This window comes from Phoca vitulina, unplaced genomic scaffold (genome assembly GCF_004348235.1).
Source record: "Phoca vitulina isolate PV1807 unplaced genomic scaffold, GSC_HSeal_1.0 scaffold41, whole genome shotgun sequence".
NCBI classification, from domain to species: domain Eukaryota; kingdom Metazoa; phylum Chordata; class Mammalia; order Carnivora; family Phocidae; genus Phoca; species Phoca vitulina.
In genome coordinates this window covers 10624395-10642554 of record NW_022589744.1, presented here as the reverse complement: position 1 = coordinate 10642554, position 18160 = coordinate 10624395, and positions in this window count along the sequence as shown.

The window sequence follows — 18160 nt, the reverse complement described above, 5'->3', positions numbered from 1 at the left end:
CTCTGTAGGATTCCGTAATCATGGACACACTTTGTCTAAGCTCATAGAATGTACAAAACCAAGAGTGAGTCCTAATGTAAACTATGTTCTTGTGTAATAATGACATGTCAATGCTGGCTCATCAATCGTATGTAACAAATGTACCATTCTGGAGCAGGAGGTTGATGGTTGGGAGGCTGGGCTGGGGCAGGGGCATGTGGGAACTCTGTATTTCTGCTCAACTTTGCTGTGAATCTAAAGCTGATCTGAAAAATAAAGTCTATTAGAAAAAAAAAAAAAAGACTAGTGAGAAGACGAAGACCTTGCATTAGATACTGAAAACTTTGGGAGAAAAATAAATCTCAGATTCTAAAGCAACTGTGGAGACAGCCCCTCCTTCCTCTGGCTGACCCATAGCCTCCTCTGGGGTGGGACCTAGCCTCACTTGCCCCCGGGCTCTTGGGTCTCCGTCCTCCCATGGGGAGCTTTGAGGGGTGACACAGATCACACCTGGATTCCCAAAGCTTCTGCCACTGGAACCTGCTGCGTATCATCTAAGATGCCAGAAAAATTATCCCCTGGGGCACCTGGATGGCTCAGTTGGTTAAGCACCTGGCTCAGGTCATGATCTCAGGGTCATGAAATTGAGCCCCACATTGGGCTCCACGCTGAGCATGGAACCTGCTTGGGATTCTCTCTCTCCCTCCCTTTCCCTCTGCCCCTCCCCCACTTGCTCATGCACACATGCTCTCTCTCCCTCTCTAAAAAAAAAGAAAAGAAAGAAAGAAAGAAAAAGGAAAAAAAAAGAAAAATTACCCTCTTCTTCAGCCAGTCGTCCAGTATGCCTGCACACAATGTTTGCAATAGACAGAAATTCTTATAACAAGGAAATGAGAAGCTGGGGGAGGCTGCATTTACAATGAACCAGAAGCTTACTAACAGGTTTTAAATAGTCACCAAGAAATGTCAACCAAGATAAGAGAAAAGAGGATATCTTTAGCTCAGGCACAGTGAAAAACAGACATCTGAAGACAAGGAAGTTGTGAGGGAGACTCTATAGGGTGATGGTTCACATTATGGCCTCTGAAATCAGACAGACCTGAGTTCACATCCCAGCTGTGCAGCTTCCTTGCCTGCCACCTGGGACCATTTGCTTTCACTAACCATCTGTTTCCTCACCTGTAAAATGGGGGTGACCGCAGATCCTGTCTCATAGAGTGATCAGAAGGATTCAAGAAGACCCTGCTGGTGAAACGTTCGCTCAGAGCCCTCGGTCCACTCTCAGAAGTGCTTGGTGAAGGCCACCTGGGTGGCTCTGTCGGTTAAGCATCTGACTTCAGCTCAGTCATGATCTCAGGGTCCTGGGATCGAGCCCCACATCAGGCTCCCTGTTCATCAGGGAATCTGTTTCTCCCTCTCCCTCTCACCCCTGCTCATGCTTTCTCTCTCTCTCAAATAATAAAATCTTTAAAAAAAAAAAAAAAGAAGAAGGAGGAGGAGAAGAAGACGATGAAGAAGAAGGGCTTGGTGAAGTCAGGGAGAAGCCAGGACCACACAGACTCTTTGAAAGCTCTTCCCAGACAGAGGAGAGAGGAGATCCGGAAGATCTGGGCAACAGGACAGACCCCTTAGGACACTTGCTTCTCATAGAAGACACAATTTAACACTAAACTACTTGAAGGCAGACCAGAAAAGACCTGGAAAGGGGCTCAGAAGGGAGTTTGTCTAGACTGGCAGGTAAAACAGAAAATATATTTAAAAAAAAATCCTCTGTGCCTAGTCCCCAAGACAAAGTTGAATTCATGGGAATTAGCTATGTGATTTACACCTTGGTTTCATGGGAAAAGCTACTTCCTTTTTAAGAAAGAATTAATAGTTTGGATGATTCAGGAGACAGAGCTGGATGGGGAGAAAGCCGAGGTCAAGGACAAGTTTCTAGATCCCTCAGGGGGAAGTGCTCAGCGGTGCCAGCCCAGGGTGAGCCACCTGAGTTCACACTCAGAACTGGGAACTGAGAGTTTCATGTAATCTGTCTCTGCGTGTAGCAACAAGAATGGAGTAAGAAAGCTGGCCTCTGGGGCAAATTCAGACTGCCCCACCATCAACACAGAGTGGTGGTTGCCTGGAGCCCAGGCAAAGGGCACCGGGGAGTGACCACTGCCTGGGGTTTCTGTTGCAGCGATGTAAGTATTTTGGAGAGGAGCGCCTGGGTGGCTCCGTCAGTTGAGCCTTCAACTTTTGGTTTCAGCTCGGGTCATGATCTCAGGGTTGTGAGATCGACCCCAGCGTCTGGCTCAACGCTCAGTGCGGAGTCTGCTTGAGATTCTCTCTCCCTCTCCCTCTCCCTTTGCCCCTCCCCCACCCCCGCTCATGTGTGCTCTTTCTCTCTCTCTCAAATAAATAAAATCTTAAAAAAAAAAAAAAAAGGAAAGTGTTTTGGAGCGAAATAGACATGGTGGTTGCACAACATTACTTTAAAATGGTTCACTTTATGTTGGGTTAATTTCATCTAAAATTCACATTTTAGGTGAATTTCACATAAAACACAGAGGGGGAAAAATTTATAATTTTTTAAAGCAGCTCTGTGGTTGCCAGAGACTGGAGGTGGGGGTATGGACTGACTGCAAAAGGGCACAAGGGAACTTTTCAGAGTGATGGAAGATTTCCATATTTGAGTGTGGTAGTGATTTCACAGCTGGACCCATTTACTAAAACTTGTCCAACTGTGTAGTTACAATTAGTGATTTTCACTGTATTATAAATTATACCTCAATGAAGCTTTTTTTTTTAATTCTTAAGTGTATAGTCTGGCAGGGAAGAAAAGTTATTGGACCCATCTCACTCTGAGCCAGGAACACTTCTGCCAAGGGTGACAATCAAAAATTGTCTCCCAATATTGTCAAATTTTCCTTGGGGGCAAAATCCTACTGGAGGAGAACCACTGGAGTAGGCACAAAGTAGGTCTTCCATTCTGGCTTCCATGCCTCATAGCCTCCCTTGCATGGGTACCATTTGCTTGTCTCTATGCCTACATTGGGGTGAACCTGTCCAGATCATAATGTCCCCTCCGGTCACAAAGCTGCTATATAGCACAATCATTATGTTTTTAATTTCAGTTATTATATTTATCTCCTTCCAGATGTTCTTTTTTTTTTTTCCTCCCAGATGTTATATGCAGTTGCTTTTCAACCCTGCCAGGTCAATGTTGAATAGTCTCTGCTCCCTTCGTCATATTTGTAATGCCCTCTTAGGTTTCTTTAAGCCCATTTAACAGACTTTATATACTTCATCAGGTCATTTCAAGAGCAGAAGTCTTTGGAGATTTAAATCTATAGTTTGGTTCTACTGACTCTTACAGTGACTTGTTTTCTTCTATGCTTGGTAATATTACAGGTGGAGCTTGCACTTGGCTAAATTTATCATAGCCAAATGCGAATTGAGGATGCTTCCCTCTGGGAGGTATCTATGTTTGCTTCTGCTGGACATCATTTTAATTTAAGTTTTCCTGCTTTGGGTTTCCTTACATGTGTGGGAAGGGTAAATTTGAATCTCAACCCCATGCTTACAATTCTCAAAGGATACTATTCATATTATCAGGATTGTTAATAACTTTTTCTCCCTGAACTTTTTCTCCCTGTGATATAGAGAGGTTACTGTTGTTATTCATTATTATTACTATTACTATTTTAAGCATTTCACTTTGTTCACAAGCAGGTAATTTTCCTGAGGACATGGACCCTTTAAGGATTCTGGTCCTCCTCCTGTTTGGTGGGCTGAGTCTATTGTCCCCCAAACTCCAAGTTCATTCCAAAACTCTGCCCCCCCCCCCTCATTAGAGCATTTAGCTGGAAGCAGCCACAGCTTCCTCTCTGGTTTCTCTGGTAACTATTCATTTTGGGGTTTTAGTCGCTTTGTTTGGCTTTTGGGGATGCCCTTGGAGTTGGATGGTGTAAGTTGCTTCCTACTCTTTGCATCATGGTCTCGGCATTGCCTTCATCTTGTGGCTGGTTCTCCCCCAGAGAGTATGAAGCAAACAGTGATCACACCCAGACTCAGGACTTCTGGGAAAGCAAATCAGGGGTCCTGACCATCAAATCTCCCCTGACACTTCATTGGCTGATTCAGACGAAAGTGACCACCTTCAACCAATCACTCATTTGCATGGGGAAGTGGGGATAGCCAGACAAGATGGCAGCTCTATCTTGGGGGAGCAGAAATTGGGTAGGTGTCTACCAAGACGTCTGCTGCAGAAACCTTCCTAGAACCCACTCTACTCTCTGGCTCATCTCTTGTCTTCCTGAATCCCTGCACCTCAGTTTATGTGAACATGACAAACTCCCTGCTCCCACACCCACCTCTCAAGGCCTGGGGCTCTCTGTGGGCTGCAGCTTTGGGAGTGTGACCCTTTCCTCCTCTCTTGGGTTTGCCAGATCAGTCTCCTCCAGAGCAAGGACAACTCCCTTCATGCAAACAGAAGGCTCCTGGAGGGTATAAGCTCCTCACAGCTCCAGTCTTGCATTAGCCATCCTCCCTTTCCAGGCTCTAAGGTTAAACCCAGGCAATTGTGGCCCTGGTAACAACAACAAAAAAGTAATAATGCTTTATTCAGCTGCCAATTTCTTTCCTAAATTTCTCCAGATTTCTCAGGGAACAACTGCCCTTCAAGTACTAATGGGCTTTGACTCAGCTTTCTTCCCTGTTCCCAGGGAAGGTATGTCCTCAGGATATCCTCAGCTGACATCAGCCGAAGAAAGACGGGGCTTTGTTGGTGTGGATGTGGGAGCAGGAAGAATCAGAAATTCTACAACGTGCAGACCAGAGTTCCCAGTTAGGAGGTCCCCTGTATGTGATGGTAGAGTCTAGTCTGATCCTTTATTAGAGACACCTAATTGACCCTCAGAGACATCACTGCTCATCTACTGGTGACCATCTATTTATACAGAGCAGCCAGATACCGCACAAGATGTTATCAACATATGACCCTCAAGTTTATACAGGAAGTGGAAGGCTTTTGTCTCATTTGGTGATGTGTGCCTGCGATTTGCTACCCACACCAACCAGGCCTGGGGAAAACAAAACAAAATGTAGATTATATTACGAGGATAATAGAGGACTGACAGCCTATCCCCATGCTGGTGCCACAGATACTACCCCAGAATCATACATGTCTCCACCACCCAGCATATGGCATTAATGTTCCAAAAATAAGATGAACACCGATGAAACTGGTCCTGATAAAGCCAACATGGGAAGGGGAAAAAAATTCAACACGAATCGTACCCTGTCAAACAGGAAAGGTGGGCAGAATTGTCACCTTCAAAAATATTTTTTTTAGGGCACAAAGAAAGAAAATGACAGTCTTGGTGAGGAAGGGCAGCTGGTCAGAGGCAGGACGGAGTTGTGACAGGGAGTCAGGAGTGGTAGTGCAAGAACTTTGCATGCCTTCTGCTTATAATGTTATCAAGACAAAGCTTGTGGTCAAGTTTCCAAAACTCGACCAGCTCTGAAAGTTTTTGTCACCATTGCCTTTTCTAATATGTGAAATTAAGACACAGCTGGAGGTGTGGGGGGGAGGAGGTAGATGCAGGGCGATCTGGGCTGGGAGCTGGGTGATGAGCATCCAGACCAATATGGTAGCCACAAGCCACACGCAGCTACTGAGCATGTGAAGACGTGGCTGGTCTGCACTGAGATGTACCATAAGTGTCAAATATACACTAGGTGTTGAAGATGTTTTATGAAAAAAAAATATTTACTATCTCCAATATCATCGAATGATAATATTTTGAGGGTACTAGGTTAAATCAAATGTACTACTAAAATTATTTTCACCTTTTTAAAAAGTCTTCTTAATGTAGCTACTAGGAAATTTTAAATTACACGTGTGGTTCCCGTTACATCCACTGGACAGTGCTGGGGTAGCATCCACGTGAGGTTGGGATTTGCTGCCAGGAGAAGCAAGAGCCAGAGAGGGAGGTTTCTGAGGCTGCTCCCAGCGCTGCTTGGGGAAGTATCTGGGGAAGGGGGGGCTTCTCAAGACGGCAGGAGGAGGGGACAGGAGGCTAGAGGAACAGGTTTGGGTCAGAGAGTTAAGGTCATCCCGCTAAGATCAAGAACTGAGAATAAAATCAGGTGGGGTACTATAAGATTTTCTAGTCTTTCCTCTCCTGGGCAACTCTCTTGAATCCTTTTAAACTCAAAAAGAAACTTTTTAAGACTAAAAATAATTTTAAAAAGAAGAAACAAAAAACTCTGCCTCGGATTGCACATCAACCGGAAAGGCTGGGTTCATCCGGCTCCCTGAGAAAGCCTAGGGTGTTGATCATATCAGGACAGACATGCCCAATTCTGAATAATGGGAGCAAAAGAGCACTATTGCTGGGTCGGGACGTGTGGATCCTGGTCCTTGTGCTGATGTGACCTTCTCCCCTGATCTCCCCGCTTCTGTCCTCCCAATGTCCTGTGTGTGGTGAGGGCATAGACTTGGTTTCTGACAGTCTTTTCATCTTAAATTTCGAGAATGCTTGATCCCTCTTTCTGCATGTTGGGCACCAAAAAATGTTTATTGGTGATGATGAGTAGGAGGAAGAGGAAAGCTACAAAGCAGGAACTTTGTGTATTTTGTTACTCTGCCCCTCCTGGGTGTGGGCAGCCCCTGGTACCCAGCTCAGTTAGCAATTAGATGCTAAATAAGGGAAGGAGGAAATGACAGAAAAGGGGGACAAGGTAATTTATTTTTTTAAGGTTTTATTTATTTATTTGAGAGAGAATAGAGAGAGAGATAGAGAGAGAGAGAGCACAAGCAGGAGGGAAGGGCAGAGGGAGAGGGAGAAGCAGACTCCCCGAGGAGCAGGGAGCCAGATGATGCTTAACCGACTGAGGCACCCAAGCACCCAAGGTAATTTATTTTTTAAGTTTTTAAGTTTTTATTTAAATTCAAAATAAATAAGTAAATAAATAAATTCCAGTTAGTTAGCATACAGTGTAATAATATTAGCTTCACGTGTACCACACAGTGATTCGACACTTCCGTACATCACTGGGTGCTCATCACAGGAGCACTCCTTCAACCCCATCACTTGTTTCACCCATCCCCCCACCCCCTCCCCTCTGGTAACCAGCAGTGTGTTCTCTATCCTTAAGAATCTGTTTTGTGGTGAGAAGGACAAGGTAATTTAAATTAAAATTCGGCATTGGGGGGACTGGGAGGAGAAGTTTAGAAGGACACATAGAATGTTTTCCGGGCCCAAAGGACGAGTGTCATGACTTGACTTTACCTTAATAAGCCAAACGAACCCTCTAAACCAGAGGTTCTCAACCAGGGGTGATTTCCCCTCCCCCCAAGGGACATCTGGTGAGTGTCTGAGACTATTTTGGTTGTCACAAGTGGTGTGTGTTTAGGGAGGGTGCTACTAATATCTACTCGGTCAAGACCAGAGATTCTGCTAAACATCCTGCAATGCACAGGACAGTTCCCCACAGCAAAGGATGACCTCATCCAAAATGTCAATAGTTAAACAAAACAAAGCATTGAGTTACCATAGGAGCAAACAACTCTACTCCTAGGTGTATATCCAAGGGAACTGAAAATATATGTCCACATGGAAATCTGTTCATGAATGTTCGTAGTAGCATTATTTACAATAGTCAAAAAGTGGAAACAATCCAAATGTCCATCAATTGACAAATGGATAAACAAAATATGGTCTACCTGTTACCATGGGCTATGACTCAGCCATAAAAAGGAACGAAGTACTGACCCCTGTTACAACATGAATGAACCTTGAAAACATACTGCATGAAAGAGGTCAGACATCACAGGCCACCTGTGTAGGCATGTACATGAAGTGTCCAGAACAGATTGATCTGTAGAGACAGAAAGTAAATTAGTGACTGCTGATGGGTACAGAGGTGAGTTTTTTTTGGAATAACAAAAATGTTCCGAAATTGAACGGCGGTGGTGGTCGCGCCATTTGTGAATACGCTGAGAACCACGGAGTGAACTATATCATATGTGATTTAGATCTTTAAAAACAATCACTCAAAAATAAACTGAATAGTGCCAAGTTTGAGAGACTCTGTTCTAGACAAAAATGTGAAGCCAACATCACATTATTTGGGATAGAACACAGAGGCAGATGGAGACTGGGTGGCTCAGTCAGTTGAGCGTCTGCCTTCAGCTCAGGTCATGATCCTGGGACCCTGGGGTCGAACCCTGCATTGCATGGGGCTCCCCGCTCAGCGGGGAGTCTGCTTGAGATTCTCTTTCTCCCTCTGCCCCTCTGCCCCTCCCCCCACTGCTTGTGCATGCGCTCTCTCTCAAATAAATAGATAAAATCTTTAAGAGAAAGACAGACAGACCAAGTGGGCCATTCGAGGCCAGCCTGGCTGCAGAAGGGGAGGCTGCATTGCAGGGACACCTGTTCTTGTCCAGGCTCATGAGCTACCTTCTGCACACTCGGGCGACCTGCTGGTGAGCAGACGTCAGAAAAGTGAAGGACGTGCTGGGGCACCAGTCAAGGCGTTCAGATCCCTGGGAAGGAATGTTCCCCAAATAAATCCCGTGGGTTGAGTCTCATAAAACTGAGCATCCCAACTTGCCTGGAGCCTGGGTTCTAGATTTGCAAGGATGAGGACCAGACTTGGGTAAATTCACCAAAGTGATGTTTCATGGAAAGGACTCTTCATAATCTCTCATTTCTTAACATCATTTCCTGACCTCAAAAGCACTTGGGGGATTGGTCCAACCGGATGAAACCAGGGGCCCTTGTGGCCCACTTCATAATCTAACGGAATAATCTTCCAGGGGACTGACACCTCCGTCTGTCGGCTGGGCTTCAAGTCCTTATGCTGCTCACACACTTTCTCCTTTCCTCCCACCCTAGCAACACCCCCACATGTTAAATCATTGTGTTGAGCCAAAAATTCACAAGAAAAAAAAACTCCCACAAGAGGGAAGTCAGAAAGAATCAGTGGATCGATGATCAGGGGAAGAAAGAGAAGTGACATCACAGGTCACCTAATGTTGAGTAACATGAGCACACACCACGCTGACAGCTGGTATACGTCTCGCAACACCCTTCTTCCTCCTCTGGCTGGTGGGCAGGCTGGTCTCAAGCCCACTTCCCTGGTGGAAGAATTGAGCTCAAAGAAGGTGACACAGGCTCCTTTAGAGCCTGGTCCTGAATCCAGGCTCTGTACCAACAGTGAGGACTGGGGCATATCCCTCAACTTCTCCAGATCTCAGTCTTTACATGATGGATGATGCATGACCTCCTTCCAGCCTGACTTCTCTGACTCTGAGCCACAACAGGATACCTGTTTCCAGACACCTTGTCCAGGCCTCTCCAATACCTGACCGGGTTGATTATGTTTATTATCTGTTCACTCCCCACTAGGGAACAAGGTAGAAGAGGAGGGGACGTTATGTATCTCCTTCACTGCTTTCTCTCTGGTGCGAAATATGGGCTGCCCCTGATTCCTACATGTAATAAGTATTCAATAAATATTTATCAAATAAATGAATGAGTGGATGAAAACAATGCAACCATACATAAAAGAATGAGGTAGATTTATACATGCTAGTAGTGAAAAGAGTGATCTTTTCAGAAAGAAGTACTTTTAACATAGTAATTTTTCTGGCTATGTAACAAATAGCTAACAATAGTGTGGAGGGAGATTAGTATATCAGAGCTGGGGAGGAGAAAGAGGACTTTTCATTATATATTTTTTCTTTTACTTTACCTTTCTTTTGCCTTTCCTTCTTTATTTTTATGTTCATGGACATTAGCTGGGTATAGAATTATGGGGACTTTTCTAAATTAATGATCTTTTAATGAAAAGCAATGAGATAATCGTTTCTGTCAAGTTGGCAAAGGCTTGTTTAACTATTTTTTTTTAAGTACCATTCCCAGTGTTGGCAATGGGATATGCTAAAGCATATTTTCGTGTGTAGCTGATGGGAGAATAAATAGTATTATTATATATTATATTATTATGAATATTTCTATTAGGATATATTTTATATATATAAAATTCCCTGTAGAAATAATTATGTGCAAAATGTGTGTGTTCAGGAATAGCAATAGCAAGAAATTGCAAAAAGCCAAAATGTATAATAGCAGGCAAGTGGCTAAATCAATTATATTACCTTCCTAAAAGAGAATATTATACAAACCTTAGAAGAGATGATTTGAACCCATATTTAGTAAGGAAAAATAAATATTCAGGCAATTATGTTATTTTCTTCTTTATGTTTGTCTATAGTTTCTAATTTTTCTATGATGAATATACGTTTTTTGCATAGCTAAAAACATTTTTAAAAAGAATTGTAAACTTTCAATAGCTCCTGATTTGCTTACAAAATAAACTCTAGGCCCTCTTGGTGCCCCATAGAAGACGTTTTGTGACCTGGTCTCCCGTCCAGTCTTACCTCTCATCACCCTTGCCTCTCATTTTATGCTCCAGTAGTATGCACAACAGCTCTGTCCCGCGCCCTGGCTCATCCTGTCCTCTTCGCTTGCTGCCCACTTCCTTCCATGTCACCCGGTTCACTTACACTTACCTTTTAAGAGTCCATTCATCATGGTCTTTGGAGCACCTGGGTGGCTCAGTTGGTTAAGTGTCCAACTCTTGATTCCGGCTGAAGTCATGATCTCAAGGTCGTGAGATCGAGCCCCGCGTCGGGCTCCATGGTAAGTGGGGAGTCTCCTTGAGATTCTCCTTCTCCCTCTGTCCCTCCTCCTGCTCACGCTCTTTCTCTCTCAAATAAATAAACAAATCTTAAAAAAAAAAAAGTCATCTTCAGGAAGCTACCCGATACCTCCTTGCTCTCCACCATGGCGGGATGCACACCCATCCTCTCTGCTCCCTAAGATTCTGTGTATATCTTTCTCATCGCAACTTATGATGTTTTGTCAGAAGATTTTAACATTTAAGTATCAGTCTCCCCAACTAGTCTCTGAGCTCCTTCTGGGTTGTGTCCCCACATAGACAAACTCCATACACATGTGTTAGTGGATGAATGAATGAATGAAAACATGAATGGATGATTTCCTCCTTTAACTTCTCCTCCTGGTACTGGTTTCATGGGCGTTAGCACCTGGTTAGTTGGGTCTGCCCAGTTTGGATACCTGTGATTCAGATGCCTGAAGAGGTTGTTAACTCATTACTTTAGAAAATCAGAATGAGAATCAGTTGAGAAGATCCAAAATGACACTCTGTATGAATTGCATATAAGTTTGCCAAATAAAAAGACAGACAGTTTCTCATAAATGAAATGTTAAATAAGGAAGCATAGGTGAAGTACCAGCTGACATGGATAATTTATTAGGGGGTTGTCACCTCTCTCATCATGAAGCCCCCCCCCCCCCACCGCACCCCCAACAAATAAACATAGCTCGCTCGCTCTTGCTCTCTCTCTCCACCGTTTTTCCTGAGTGACCAGCTCTGGTCTTAGGATGAAGCATTTTCAACTTCATTTGTTACATGAGTAGAAATGGGCTTTATTGTCCCAGAACTCTTTCTCTGACACTTGTGGAAAATTTTACTCAGACCTTTCTCCTGACCCCATATCCGTTTGATTAGCTGGCAGCTCATGAGGCTGATAATCTGGCAAGTTAAGGACATGTTTGACCCTCTTGCTGACCGACGTATGGAATGCTCAGACCGATCCCACACTGTGAGGACAACTCTGCTTCTGTGGACGTGCGAGCAACTGAGCCAACTGACCTTCTGCAGGTGACTTTGATCTTGAATTCAGTTCACTGACTGTCAGGTGATCATAGACTTTTGTCAACCCAAGCTCCCTGCTTCTTCTTTTAACCCGTCATCCCTCTGTTCACCCTCCCCAATTCACCTGCTTGCACACATAGACTAATAGATGCCAACTTCATGCTTTACTTATTAAACAGTTACTGTGTCTGGTTGGTACTTGGCCACCATCTTTATGGTTTGTTCTTTTTTTTTTTTAAGATTTTATTTATTTATTTTAGAGAGAGAGAATGTGAGCATGGGGTGGGACAGAGGAAGAGAGAGAATCCCAGGCAGACTCTGTGGAGTTTTCTTCCCTCCCCTGAGCATGGAGTCTGACATGGCGCTTGATCTCACAACCCTGAGATCATGACTGAGCCGAGACCAAGGGTTGGATGTTCAAGTGACTGAGCCACCCAGGCACCGCCCCCACCCTACGATTTGTTCTAATATGTTATTATGAAACCCTGGCTGTTGCAGCTTGCATAAGGCAGCTGAGGCTGACCCAGTCACCCCATCACTCTGCATTCAACCAATGTGCCTACTGGGTTCTACTGGTAGAGAGGGACTAGTTATGCTCCCTCTTATAATTAATTAAAACAAAGTTCACAGAGTCTTACAGACTTGCTTAACAATTATTATAAAGAGAAAGGAAGGGAGGGAGGGAGGAATTCATACATCTGGAGAACAGGTTTTGGTTCAAGACCTCTACTCGGTGTACCAGAGGACTCTCTCAGCAATCCTGAAAGTAGACACTGCCATTCCCATTTCCACTTTCCTTCCCAGACACACGGAGCCCAGGATCTGCCCTTGGCTTGGGTGTTAGCATGCGTTGCGGGTTCATTTGCCCCAGGTGGCCCAGATTTGCATGGGAGGCAAAGGGGAGTCCAAAGGGTCAAATTCAAAGTTACTGGGGATTAGTCAGTAAAAAATCGAAGAATTGGCAACAAAGAACTCTCAGCAGTGAGAATCCAGGTCAAGGGTATCTGGAAAGAGCCTCAGAGACAAGAAAACAGTATGGAGGATGGGGGCTGGGAGAGTGGTGAGAGCCTTTGTAAAGAGCTTGCTTCTGAGCCTGGTGAGGGAGAAAAGCACTGGAGGGGCACTAGGCCCTCCTTGGTTATGGATGAGCCTTGGATGCCAGCCCCAGCCGCTGGAGCTGGTAAGAGCAGATGTGAGATTTAACGCCTGTTCTGACACCAGATGCGCCATACCAACTACAGGTGGGGTGACTGGCCTTCCCTCTGACATGCTGAAGTCAGGGTGCAGAAAACCCAGGACCTGGGAAGAGCCAACTGGGTGCAAAATAAGGGAACTCAAGGTTAGGGAGGAATGGAGTTTTCAGCACAATGACACCCAAGGGGTGGTTGGATAGGGGAACCGCCAAATCAAGCAGGAGTCTTCCTCTCCCTTCCCTATGTCAGGCCTTTCCCCTTCTCAGCTGCGTTGACCTGGAACGTACAGAATTCCTTCTGCACGGGCCTGGCAGCCAGAGCAAATACGAGATGGGGCTTGGAATCCAGGATGTGCGATTCCAGATGTGGCCACAGGGTGGAGACACACGGTGGTCCAATCCCTCTGTCTGTTCCAAGGCTGAGCCACATCAAGGGATTTACCCAAAGAGCAGACTTGCTGGGCTGTAAGGTTTAAAAACAAACCAACATGGTCTTGAAATCATTCTCTAAACCCTGATAAGAAGCCCTGGGTTATCTTTCAAAAAGACTCAGGCTAATTTAGAAATACCTTCCACCTCCTTGGGCCAGCTGTGAATATATTACAGATGCTTAACCTAACATTTTTTAATCCTGCAAATATTTATCATGTTGGCATTCTGTGAAGGAGAATCTGAACTACAAAACAAAGCAAGGTAAAACTGGGGGAGGACGCCATCCGACACCACGGGACACACAGCAGGACAGCACCTGGGTGTCCCAGGCTTACTCCAATGAAAGTCACGTAAGTAACCTACGCACAGAAGGTTCTGGAAAAAATTATATTTATACAGATAAACATATAAAAATGTGTTTATACAGATTAAGAAAACAAATGTGGCAAAATGTTTTTAAAAATAGGTGAATCTGAAATAAAATCTTTATTTATTATTATTATTTTTTAATATTTTATTTATTTATTTGACAGAGAGAGAGACAGAGACAGTGAGAGAGGGAACACAAGGGGGAGTGGGAGAGGGAGAGCAGGCTTCCTGCTGAGCAGGGAGCCCGATGCGGGGCTCGATCCCAGGACCGTGGGATCACGACCTGAGCCGAAGGCAGACGCCCAACGACTGAGCCACCCAGGCACCCTTGAAATAAAATCTTTAAAAGTGGGGGGGGCTCCTCGGTGGCTCAGTCAGTTAAGCACCTGCCTTCGGCTCAGGTCAGGCTCTCAGGGTCCTGGGTTGGATCCCTGCACTGGGCTCCCTGCTTGGCGGGGAGCTTGTCTCTCCCTCCCGCTCTGCTGTTCCCCCTACTTGGGCTCTCTCCCTCTTCCTCTCTCTCAAGTAAGTAAATAAAATCTTTAAAAAAAAAAAAAAATAAGTGAATTTAGGTAAAGGATATATAGGACTTTTTGGTATTGTTTTCATATTTTTTTCTGTAAGTTTGAAGTTGTTTCAAAATAAAGATTTTTAAAACACTAAGATCCACAAGTCCTGGATGCGAGAATCAGACTTTCTATTACCCCTCTTCTTGGTATTTCTCATTTCAGGAAACCTCTCTGGCCAGTGGTTCTTCTTCTGTAAAATAAAGGAAGTAGGGGCGCCTGGGTGGCTCAGTCAGTTAAGCGGCTGCCTTCGGCTCAGGTCATGATCCCAGGGTCCCGGGATCGAGCCCCGCATCGGGCTCCCTGCTCAGCGGGAAGTCTGTTTCTCCCTCTGCCTGCCACTTCCCCTGCTTGTGCTCTCTCTCTCTCTGTCAAATAAATAAATAAAATATTTTTAAAAATAATAAATAAATAAATAAATAAAATAAAGAAAGCCATCTGTTTCCACTGCTATAAAATTTCCACTGCATGAATAAACTTCAGCTCACCCATTCCCAGAAAGATACATACTGTATAGATGTACACTATTATTAAATATCTCAGGGAAGAAACATAAGAAATATTAACATTATCTCTGGATGACTGGAGATAGGAATATTCAAGACACTGATTTTCACTGTCCATTCTCCTTTAAATTTTGAGTTCTGAATCATGTAATACATTGCTTAATTGCTAATAAATAAAATTAAAAATATGAAATCAAATAAAATGTTGGTTGTGACAAATAGCCCTGGAACGAATCTTTGTTCAGGGAAGAGTCACCAGGTTGCCACTCTTCATGATGTGATTATAAGATGCACATCCACCAGGGGCCCTGGAAGAAGGCTCTAAAAGAGCTTTTAAGAAATCTGACTTGAGGGGCACCTGGGTGGCTCAGTTGGTTAAGCGACTGCCTTCGGCTCAAGTCATGATCCTGGAGTCCCAGGATCAAGTCCCACATCGGGCTCCCTGCTCAGCAGGGAGTCTGCTTCTCCCTCTGACCCTCCCCCTTCTTCTGCTCTCTCTTTCTCATTCTCTCTCTCTCTCAAATAAATAAATAAAAATCTTTAAAAAAAAAAAAAAAAGAAAGAAATCTGACTTGACAGAGATTGCCTTTCCCAAAGTCCTTTGGTATGCACAGTTTCCTGAATGGGAGCTGGACAAATTCGTGTAGATTAAAGCAACAAGACTTCTGGGGGAAAAAGATGGAGAGCCAGCACACTCCCTTGTGCTATTAGACCTCTGGAAAATTGGAATGGTCCTAGCTGAGACCCGCTGTTGGGAAGTGATTTTAAGGGCTCCCAAGGGGTAGCCACCATGACAGGCAGTCTACACTGGGAAATTTATCCCCCACCTTAGAGATTCATGGGGCAAGAGGGTGGGGACAGTGTGTGGCTATGATAGAAATACGCTCTTGATCTAGCCCCCACTGCCACTCCAACCAGTTTTGTTGGCATGGGCGTGGTTGTTATAGCAGCTAGCATCAGTTACACTTGCTTATACTCTAGAACTTTGCATTTTACAGAGGATTTTTTTCCTGATTGGTGGAAATTCAGACTAAATAAAGATTTTTAATCCATTGCATTTAAATAAGAAACAGTCCTTCAAATAATCCCTTAGATCTTAGATCCTATCTTCTACCATGTCCCTCTGTTTTAAACCACGTTCAGGTTTATTTCTCATACAGCATAAAGTTGGATAGGTAGTGACAGCAAGATTTCACAATCATACATCTTTATGTACCTAACAACAGACCATTAAAATATGTGAAGCAAAAACTGACAGAACTGAAGAGAGAAACAGATAGTTCTATGATAATAGTTGAAGACGTCAATGGCCCACTCTCAATAATGGATAGAACAACCAGACAGGAGATAAATGAGGAAATGGAAGACTTGAACAACACAGTAAATCAATGAGATCTAACAGACATACACAGAATACCCTACCCAACAACAGCACTCACATTCTCCAGTACACATGGGACATTTTCTAGGATCAACCGTATGTGAGGCCATAAACTACATCTCAGTAGATTTTTAAAAATAGATATCATACAAAGAATTTTCTCCACCCATTACAGGATGAAGTTAGAAATCAATCACAGAGGTAAAACCAGAAAATTCACAAATTTGTGGAAACTAAACAACACACTCTTATACAGCCAGTGGATCAAAGAAGGAATTAGAAAATACTCAAAGATGAATGACAACAAAATGCAACATACTAAACATGGGATGCACAAAAGCAATGCTAAGGGAGAGATTTATAGCTGTAAAGGCTCACGTTAAAAAATGAGAAAGATCTCAAATAAAAAGCCTAACTTCACAATTTAGGGAATTAAAAAAAAGAAGAACAAAATAAACCAAAAGCTACCAGGAGGAAGGGAATAATGAAGATTAGAGCACAGATAAACAAGATAGAGAATAGGGGGAAAAAAATAGAGACAATCAGTGAGACCAAAACTTGTTTCTTCAAAAGATCAACAAAACTGACAAAACTTGACTTAGATGGACTAAAAAACAAAACAAAACAAAACAAAAACAGAAAGAAACTGAAATTACCAAAATTGGAAATGAAATTGGGAGCATTACTACTGACTCCATAAGATCAGAAAGATTTACAAGACACTGCTGTGAACAGCTGTAGACCAACAAAGTGGGTAATGTAGGTGAAATGGGCCAATTCCTAGACCCTAGCAAGACTGAATCAAGAAAAAGAAAGTCTTGGGGCTCCTGGGTGCCTCACTTGGTTATCGACTCTTGATTTTGGCTCAGGTCATGATCTCAGGGCTGTGAGATCGAGCCCCACGTTGGGCTCTGCATTCAGCATAAAGTCTGCTTGAGATTCTCTCTCTCCCTCTCCCTCTGTCCCTCCCCCAACTCACATGCTCTCTCTCTCTGAAGAAGAAGAAGAGGAGGAGGAGGAGAAAGTCTGAACAGATGGCTTCCCAGATAAACTCTAGCAAACATTTAAAGAAAAATGAATACCAATCTTTCCTATACTCTTCCAAAAACCTGAGAAAGAAGCAACATTTCCAGACTCCTTGTATGAGGCCAGTATCATCCTGATACCAAAGCCAGACAAAACACTGCAAGAAAAGAAAACTACAGTCCACTATCCCTTATGAACATTGATGCAAAAAAAAATCTTCAACAAAATACTAATAAACTGAATTCAGCAAAACAGCAAAAGGATTACACACCATGGCCAAGGGGGATTTATTCCTGGGATGCAAAGATGTTTCAATGGAAAAAACTGATCAATGGAACACACCACATTAATAGAATAAAGAAGAAAAAAAAATTATCATTTCAGTTGTTGCAGAAAAAGTATTTGGCAAAATCCAACACTCTTTCATGGTCAAAAACACTCAACAAATTGGAATAGAAGCAAACTACCTCAACATAGTAAAAGCCATGTATGAAAAATCCACATCATGCTCAACTGTGAAAGACTAAAGGCTTTTCCTCTAAGGTCAGGAACAAGGCAAGGATACCCCCTTGTGCTTTTTCTATTCAACATAGCATTGGAAGATCTGGCAGAGCAATTAGGCAAGAAAAATAAATAAAAGGCATCCACACTGTAAAGGAAGAAATAAAATTATCTCTGTTTGAAGATGATATGGTCTTACATGTAGAAAACCCTAAAGATTCCACCAAAAAAAAAGTTAGAACAAAAAATGAATTCAGTGAGTAGCAGGATACAAAACCAACACACAAAAATCAGTTGCATTTCCATACATTAACAATGAACAATCTGGAAAGGAAATTATGAAAATAATTCCATTGACAATAAAATCAAAAAGAGTAAAATACTTAGGAATTAATTTAACCAAGGAAGTATAAGACTTGTACCATGAATACTACAAAACATTGCTGAAAGAAATTAAAGACACAAATAAATGAAA